This window comes from Pristiophorus japonicus, unplaced genomic scaffold (assembly GCF_044704955.1).
Source record: "Pristiophorus japonicus isolate sPriJap1 unplaced genomic scaffold, sPriJap1.hap1 HAP1_SCAFFOLD_211, whole genome shotgun sequence".
NCBI classification, from domain to species: domain Eukaryota; kingdom Metazoa; phylum Chordata; class Chondrichthyes; family Pristiophoridae; genus Pristiophorus; species Pristiophorus japonicus.
In genome coordinates, this window is record NW_027251810.1 from 1,170,241 (window position 1) to 1,176,669 (window position 6,429).

The following is a 6,429-nucleotide window of genomic DNA, read 5'->3' on the forward strand; positions in this document are numbered from 1 at the left end:
TGATACAGGACTATGGGGAGAGAGCGGGGCAGTGGGATTAGTTTGCGGACTGATACAGGACTATGGGGAGAGAGCGGGGCAGTGGGATTAGTTTGGGGACTGATACAGGACTATGGGGAGAGAGCGGGGCAGTGGGATTAGTTTGGGGATTGATACAGGACTATGGGGAGAGAGTGGGGCAGTGGGATTATTTTGGGGAATGATACAGGGCTATGGGGAGAGAGCGGGGCATTGGGATTAGTTTAGGGATTGATGCAGGGCTATGGGGAGAGAGCAGGGCAGTGGGATTAGTTTAGGGATTGATAGACATACAGACAGAGGGAGACAGAGAGGGAGAGACACTTAGACAGGGAGAGAGAGACTGAGAGAGAGACAGAGAGGAAGAGAGAGAGAGAGACAGATAGAGTCAGAGAGAGAGAGACAGAGAGACAGAGAGGGTCAGAGAGAGAGAGCGAGACACACACACAGAGTGAGAGACAGAAAGGGAGAGAGAGAGAGAAAGAGAGAGACAGAGCGAGTCAGAGAGAGAAAGAAAGACAGAGAGAGAGAGAGAGAGAGACAGAGAGAGTGAGTGTGACAGAGAGAGAGAGAGAGGCAGAGAGTGTCAGAGAGAGGGGGAGAGAGACAGACAGAGAGAGAGGGATAGAGAGAGATAGGGAGAGTGAGAGAGAGAGAGAGACAGAAATAGTGAGAGAGACAGAGAGAGAGAGCGGGGAACAGAGGGAGGGACAGAGAGAGAGAGACAGTGAGAGAGAAAGAGAGACCGAGAGAGAGAAAGAGATGGAAAGAGACAGGAGAGAGATACAGAGAGACAGAGAGAAACTCAGAGACACAGAGAGACAGAGACAGAGAGAGAGAGACAGAGAGAGAGAGAGAGGGAGTGAGAGAGAGGGATAGAGAGAGGGATAGAGAGAGAGACAGAGAGAGAGAGAGACAGAGAGACAGAGAGAGAGAGATAGGGAGTGAATGAGACAGAGAGAGAGAGAGACAGACAGAGAGAAAGACAGAGAGAGATAGAGAGACAGAGAGAGAGAGAGCGTGGGGGGGACAGGGAGAAAGAAAGAGAGAGCAAGAGATGGAAAGAAACAGGAGAGAGAGAGAGGGAGACAGAGAGCGAGAGTGATAGAGAGAGAGAGGGATAGGAAGAGAGACGGATGTTGAGAGAGGGGGAGAGATAGAGAAAGAGAGGGAGAAACAGAGAGAGAGAGACAGAGATAGAGGGAGAGAGAAAGAGAGCGAGAGACAGAGAGATAGAAACAGATAGAGAGAGAGAGAGACAGAGCGAGGCTGTCAGAGAGAGAGACACAGAGAGAGAGAAAGAGAGAGGGAGATAGAATGAGAGAGAGATGGAAAGAGACAGGAGAGAGAGAGGGAGAGAGACAGAGAGAGAAACACAGAGAGAGGGACAGAGAGAGGGAGAGAGAGAGAGTGACAGAGACAGAGAAAGAGAGAGAGACAGACAGATAGAGAGACAGAGAGAGATGGAAAGAGACAGGAGAGTGGGAGAGAGAGACAGAGAGAACACGTCAGAGAGAGTGACAGAGCGAGAGAACGAGGCAGAGAGAGAGACAGAGAGAGTGAGTGTGACTGAGAGACAGAGAGAGACAGAGAGTGTCAGAGAGAGGTAGAGTGAAACAGACAGAGAGAAAGGGGGATAGAGAAAGATAGGGAGAGAGGGACAGAGAGAGAAAGACGACAGAAAGAGAGACAGATAGATAGAGAGAGAGAGTGAGAGAGACAGTGAGAGAGAGAGATAGAGAGAGAGACAGAGAGACAGAGCGAGAGAGAGAAAGATGGAAAGAGACAGGAGAGAGACAGAGGGAGAAACTCAGAGACACAGAGAGAGAGAGAGACAGAGAGAGAGAGAGAGAGCGAGAAACAGATAAAGAGAGAGAGAGAGAGACAGAGAGAGAGAGACAGAGAGAGAGAGCAAGAAACAGAGAAAGAGAGAGAGAGAGACAGAGAGACAGAGAGTTAGAGACAGAGAGAGATAGACAGAGAGTGAGAAAATGAGAGAGTGAAAGAGATAGAGAGAGAGTGAGAGAGACAGAGAGATAGACAGTGAGAGAGAGCGAGAGGGAGAGAGAGAGTGTGTGTGTGTGTGTGTAACTCTCCCTCTCTGTCTGTCTCACTTTCTGTATCGATTCTGGGATTGATACAGGAGTATGGGGAGAGAGCGGGGCAGTGGGATTAGTTTGGAGATTGATACAGGACTATGGGGAGAGAGCGGGGCAGTGGAATTAGTTTGGAGATTGATACAGGACTATGGGGAGAGAGCGGGGCAGTGGAATTAGTTTGGAGATTGATACAGGACTATGGGGAGAGAGCGGGGCAGTGGAATTAGTTTGGAGATTGATACAGGACTATGGGGAGAGAGCGGGGCAGTGGGATTAGTTTGGAGATTGATACAGGACTATGGGGAGAGAGCGGGGCAGTGGGATTAGTTTGGGGATTGATACAGGACTATGGGGAGAGAGCGGGGCAGTGGGATCAGTTTGGGGATTGATACAGGACTATGGGGAGAGAGCGGGGCAGTGGGATTAGTTTAGGGATTGATGCAGGACTATGGGGAGAGAGCGGGGCAGTGGGATTAGTTTGGGGTTTGATACAGGACTATGGGGAGAGAGCGGGGCAGTGGGATTAGTTTGGGGTTTGATACAGGACTATGGGGAGAGAGCGGGGCAGTGGGATTAGTTTGGGGTTTGATACAGGACTATGGGGAGAGAGCAGGGCAGTGGGATTAGTTTGGGGATTGATACAGGACTATGGGGAGAGAGCGGGGCAGTGAGATTAGTTTAGGGATTGATACAGGACTATGGGGAGAAAGTGGGGCAGTGGGATTATTTTGGGGAATGATACAGGGCTATGGGGAGAGAGCGGGGCATTGGGATAAGTTTAGGGATTGATGCAGGGCTATGGGGAGAGAGCGGGGCAGTGGGATTAGTTTAGGGATTGATACAGGACTATGGGGAGAGAGCGGGGCAGTGGGATTAGTTTAGGGTTTGATACAGGGCTATGGGGAGAGAGCGGGGCAGTGGGATTAGTTTGGGGATTGATACAGGACTATGGGGAGAGAGCGGGGCAGTGGGATTAGTTTGGGGACTGATACAGGACTATGGGGAGAGAGCGGGGCAGTGGGATTAGTTTGGGGATTGATACAGGGCTATGGGGAGAGAGCGGGGCAGTGGGATTAGTTTAGGGATTGATAGACATACAGACAGAGAGAGACAGAGAGGGAGAGACACTTAGACCGGGAGAGAGAGACTGAGAGAGAGACAGAGAGGAAGAGAGAGAGAGAGACAGATAGAGTCAGAGAGAGAGAGACAGAGAGACAGAGAGGGTCAGAGAGAGAGAGCGAGACACACACAGAGAGTGAGAGACAGAAAGGGAGAGAGAGAGAGAGAGAGACAGAGAGAGTCAGAGAGAGAAAGAAAGACAGAGAGAGAGAGAGAGAGAGACAGAGAGAGTGAGTGTGACAGAGAGAGAGAGAGAGGCAGAGAGTGTCAGAGAGAGGGGGAGAGAGACAGACATACAGAGAGAGAGAGATAGAGAGAGATAGGGAGAGTGAGAGAGAGAGTGAGAGACAGAAATAGTGAAAGAGACAGAGAGAGAGAGCGGGGAACAGAGGGAGGGACAGAGAGAGAGAGACAGTGAGCGAGAAAGAGAGACCGAGAGAGAGAAAGAGATGAAAAGAGACAGGAGAGAGATACAGAGAGACAGAGAGAAACTCAGAGACACAGAGAGAGAGAGACAGAGAGAGAGAGAGGGTGTGAGAGAGAGGGATAGAGAGAGAGGGATAGAGAGAGAGACAGAGAGAGAGATAGACAGAGAGTCAGAGAGAGAGAGATAGGGAGTGAATGAGACAGAGAGAGAGAGAGACAGAGACAGAGAGGGACGGAGAGAAAGACAGAGAGAGATAGAGAGAGAGAGAGAGAGACAGAGAGAGAGAGAGCGTGGGGGGGACAGAGAGAAAGAAAGAGAGAGCAAGAGATGGAAAGAAACAGGAGAGAGAGAGAGAGGGAGACAGAGAGCGAGAGTGATAGAGAGAGAGAGGGATAGGAAGAGAGACGGATGTTGAGAGAGGGGGGAGACAGAGAAAGAGAGGGAGAAACACAGAGAGAGGGAGAGAGACAGAGAGAGAGAGAGGGAGAAACAGAGAGAGAGAGACAGATAGAGAGACAGAGATAGAGAGAGAGAGAAAGAGAGCGAGAGACAGATAGATAGAAACAGATAGAGAGAGAGAGACAGAGAGAGAGAAAGAGTGAGGGAGAGAGACAGAGAGAGAAACACAGAGAGAGGGACAGAGAGAGGGAGAGAGAGAGAGTGACAGAGACAGAGAAAGAGAGAGAGACAGACAGATAGAGAGACAGAGAGACAGAGAGAGATGGAAAGAGACAGGAGAGTGGGAGAGAGGGATAGAGAGAGATAGGAAGAGAGACAGAGAGGGAGTGAGACAGAGAGAGAGAGAAGGAGAGAGACAGAGCGAGAGAGAGAGACAGAGAGAGAGACAGAGAGAGAGACAGAGAGAGTGAGTGTGACTGAGAGACAGAGAGAGACAGAGAGTGTCAGAGATAGGTAGAGTGAAACAGACAGAGAGAAAGGGGGAGAGAGAGAGACAGGGAGAGAGGGACAGAGAGAGAGAGACGACAGAAAGAGAGAGAGATAGATAGAGAGAGAGAGTGAGAGAGACAGTGAGAGAGAGATAGAGAGAGAGACAGAGCGAGAGAGAGAGACAGAGAGAGAGAGACAGAGAGAGTGAGTGTGACTGAGAGACAGAGAGAGACAGAGAGTGTCAGAGAGAGGTAGAGTGAAACAGACAGAGAGAAAGGGGGATAGAGAGAGATAGGGAAAGAGGGACAGAGAGAGAGAGACGACAGAAAGAGAGACAGATAGATAGAGAGAGAGAGTGAGAGAGACAGTGAGAGAGAGAGATAGAGAGAGAGGCAGAGAGACAGAGCGAGAGAGAGAAAGATGGAAAGAGACAGGGGAGAGACAGAGAGAGAAACTCAGAGACACAGAGAGAGAGAGACAGACAGAGAGAGACAGAGAGAGAGAGCGAGAAACAGATAAAGAGAGAGAGAGAGAGAGACAGAGAGATAGAGACAGAGAGAGACAGACAGAGAGAGAGAAAATGAGTGAGTGAGAGAGACAGAGAGACAGAGAGAGAGAGCAAGAAACGGAGAAAGAGAGAGAGAGAGAGAGAGAGAGACAGAGAGTTAGAGACAGAGAGAGATAGACAGAGAGTGAGAAAATGAGAGAGTGAGAGAGATAGAGACAGAGAGTTATATATATATATATATAGAGAGGGAGACAGAGAGAGGGACAGAGAGAGAGAGAGATGGAAAAATTCAGGAGAGAGAGACAGAGAGAGAAAGAGAGGGATAGAGAGAGAGGGGGATAGAGAGAGAGAGGGATAGGGAGAAAGAGGGAGAGAGACAGAAAGAGAGAGAGAAACACAGGGAAAGAGAGAGAGAGAGAGAGAGGAGAGAGAGAGATATAGAGATTGTAGGACAGAGAGAGAGAGGCACAGAGAGAGAGAGGGAGATAGGGAGAAGGACAGAGAGAGGAAAAGAGAGAGAGAGCGAGTGAAACAGAGAGAGGGACAGAGAGAGAGAGAAAGAGCGAGAAAGAGAGATACAGAGTGAGAGAGAGAGACACAGAGAGAGAGAGAGTGAGACAGAAATAGGGCGAGACAGAGAGAGGGACAGAGTGAAAGAGAGGAACAGAGAGAGGGAGAGTGAGAGAGACAGAGAGAGAGACAGTGAGAGAGAGCGAGAGGGAGAGAGTGTGTGTGTGTGTGTCTCTCTCTCTCTCTGTCTGTCTCACTTTCTGTATCGATTCTGGGATTGATACAGGACGATGGGGAGAGAGCGGGGCAGTGGGATTAGTTTGGGGATTGATACAGGACTATGGGGAGAGAGCGGGGCAGTGGGATTAGTTTGGGGATTGATACAGGACTATGGGGAGAGAGCGGGGCAGTGGGATTAGTTTGGGGATTGATACAGGACTATGGGGAGAGAGCGGGGCAGTGGGATTAGTTTCGGGATTGATAGACATACAGAGAGAAACAGAGAGGGAGAGACACTTAGACAGGGAGAGAGAGACTGAGAGAGAGACAGAGAGGAAGAGAGAGAGAGAGACAGATAGAGTCAGAAAGAGAGAGACAGAGAGACAGAGAGGGTCAGAGAGAGAGAGCGAGACACACACACAGAGTGAGAGACAGAAAGGGAGAGAGAGAGAGAGAGACAGAGAGAGTCAGAGAGAGAAAGAAAGACAGAGAGAGAGAGAGAGAGAGACAGAGAGAGTGAGTGTGACAGAGAGAGAGAGAGAGGCAGAGAGTGTCAGAGAGAGGGGGAGAGAGACAGACAGACAGTGAGAGAGGGATAGAGAGAGATAGGGAGAGTGAGAGAGAGAGAGAGACAGAAATAG